The sequence below is a fragment of the Penaeus monodon genome, chromosome 12 (assembly GCF_015228065.2).
Source record: "Penaeus monodon isolate SGIC_2016 chromosome 12, NSTDA_Pmon_1, whole genome shotgun sequence".
Lineage (NCBI taxonomy): Eukaryota > Metazoa > Arthropoda > Malacostraca > Decapoda > Penaeidae > Penaeus > Penaeus monodon.
This window is the reverse complement of record NC_051397.1, coordinates 13,388,057-13,390,556: the sequence shown is the minus strand read 5'-3', so window position 1 is coordinate 13,390,556 and position 2,500 is coordinate 13,388,057. Positions and strand designations below refer to the sequence as shown.

Here is a 2,500-nt window from a genome sequence, read left to right as displayed (position 1 = left end):
AGGGGCGGGGGAGTGTGTTATTAGGGTTGTTGATGCTGTTACTTACTTGTGGTGCGTAACTTGTTACTTCCGTTCTCTAATGTATTATTACTTGTCCATATTATCATACCTCCATCCCTATTTTAATATCTCCGTCATTATCATCATTGTTATCATTATTATCATCACTATCATCATTATCATTAATATCATCATTGTAATAATTATTATTAGCATTATATTTATTGTCACTGTTGGTGTAGATTATGTATCATTAAAACCGATGATATAAAAAAGTCTCTCCATGCTAATGAATATATAATTATTAGTTTATCATCATCCTGTTTATAATACATATAATCACCATCATTTCATTTTCACTACGACTTTTCATTGCTAATATCATTATCATCATTATTGTCATGTTACTTCTGCGATTATCAAAAACATTATCACTCTCATTCTCATTCTCATTTCAAAAGAACTTCGTCTTCGTTATGAATATTTGTACTCTCTCTAGGATTGAAAGCAACATCTCTGATAACCTTGCATTATCATCTTTATCTATTTCCTCTCTTCCTTTCTGTCAGTCGCTTTCGGTCTCTGTCTGTCTGTCTGTCTGTTTTACTTTTTTCTCCCGCTTTTCACTTTCTCTCATCCTCACTCTATCCTTTCCCCCCTTTGTCTCTCTCACATTCTCAATCTCCCTTTCCTCTCCCATTCTCTCTCCCTCTCTCACTCTCTCTTCCGCCATCCCTCCCCCCTTCTCTCTCTTTCTCTCTCTCTCTCTCTCTCTCCTTAAGTTTATCCCTCTCAACTCTCTCTCTTTCTCTCTCCCCTTAACTTTATCCCTCTCAACTCTCTCTCTCTCTCCCCTTAACTTTATCCCTCCCAACACTCTCTCTCTCTCTCTCTCTCTCTCTCTCTCTCTCACTCTCTGTCTCTCTCTCTCACCATTATCCTCTTCCCTTGCCCTCCCTTCCCCTCTCGGACGCCTGGAAACCAACGACACAATGAGATTACGGTAACCTACGTGCGACCTTGATGGTGTAAAATGTAAACAAGAGGTAACACAGGTAACACAGGTGTGGAAAGAAGCTGTTATTTCTGTTGTTGCTGCTGTTTTTGTTGTTGTTGCGGGCATATTGTCCATTTTGTTATAATTTTTTTAAACGTTTCTGAGGAGCTAGAAGGATAGGGGGGGGGGGAGTTGGAGGTGGTGGTGGTGGTGGGGGGGAAGAACTAGGTGAGATGGAGAGGAGGATTGAGAGGAGGAGGTGAGGGAGAGAGGATGGGAAAAGGGAGATAGCGAGGATGGGAAGTGTGAGGGGGGGGGGGCGATATGGAGAGAGGAGAGGCTAAAAGAAGGGGGGAGATAAGGATAAAAGAGGACGAATGAGAGGAAGATGAAAGGAAAGGAGATGTATTGAGGGTGAGGGAAAATGAGAAAGAGGGAGAGAGGGAGGGAGAGGGAAGAGAGAAGATATATAAATAGAGAGAGAGAGAGTGAAGCAACATAACGAAAGAGTTAGAGACAAACAGAGACATAAAGAGAGTGAGAGCAATAAACAGACAGAGATAGAGAGACGTAAGAACAGTAAAACAGCAGAAAAAAAAGAACAACAGAACAAGAACTGCACGTTTATGTGTCGACCTGCACTGCACTCCCCACCAGAGCACACAAATCAGTCAGACTGCGTAGTGAAGGCTGCCTCAAGCACGGCATATACGTACGCATCTCCCCCAAGCAACCAGAGAATGCATCCCCCCCCCCCTTAATAATCCACCTGTGCAACCATCCAACCTCACCCCCCCTCCCTTTCGTCAACCTCACCTCCCACCCAACCTCACAACTCATAAATATCCACCTTACTCTTACCCTCCCCCCCCTTTGCAACACACACTGCACGTACACCCTCCCCCTCCCACCCTCCTCGCTAAGAAACCTATAACGCCCCCCACCCCCCCACCACATAACCGCACTTACCCCAACCTCACAACCCATTTACGCACTATAACCTTCACTCCTCCTCCCACAACCTAAATACACAACCCTCCCCTCCCCCCTTACCCCTTCTCCCACAACCCTCCCCTCCCCCTTACCCCTTCTCCCACAACCCTCCCCTCCCCCCTCCCCCTTCTCCCACAACCTCCCCTCCCCCTTACCCCTTCTCCCACAACCCTCCCTCCCCCCCTTACCCCTTCTCCTACAACCCTCCCCTCCCCCACCCCCTTCTCCCACAACCCTCCCTCCCCCCACCCCCTTCCCCACAACCCCACGCCCTCCTCCTCCCCCTTCTCCCACAACCCTCCCCTCCCCCCCCCCCCTTCTCCCACAACCCCCCCCTCCCCCCCTAACCCCTTCTCCCACAACCCTCCCCTCCCCCCACCACATTCTCCCAAAGCCCCCACGCCCTCCTCCTCCCCCCTCCCCCTCCCGGCCGGCACATACGCACCTCGCGACCTTGAACCTGTCGGGCGTCGGGAGCAAGGTCGACGACGCCTTCAGCTTCTACCCGAC

The 2,500-nt window shown here is 48.6% G+C and overlaps 1 protein-coding gene across 1 annotated transcript in view; it reads right to left on the bottom strand.

Annotated features, from left to right (window-relative positions):
• Positions 1-2,500, bottom strand: part of LOC119579628 (7,8-dihydro-8-oxoguanine triphosphatase-like) — a 10,867-nt gene that overhangs the window by 2,167 nt on the left and 6,200 nt on the right. The window lies entirely within an intron of this gene.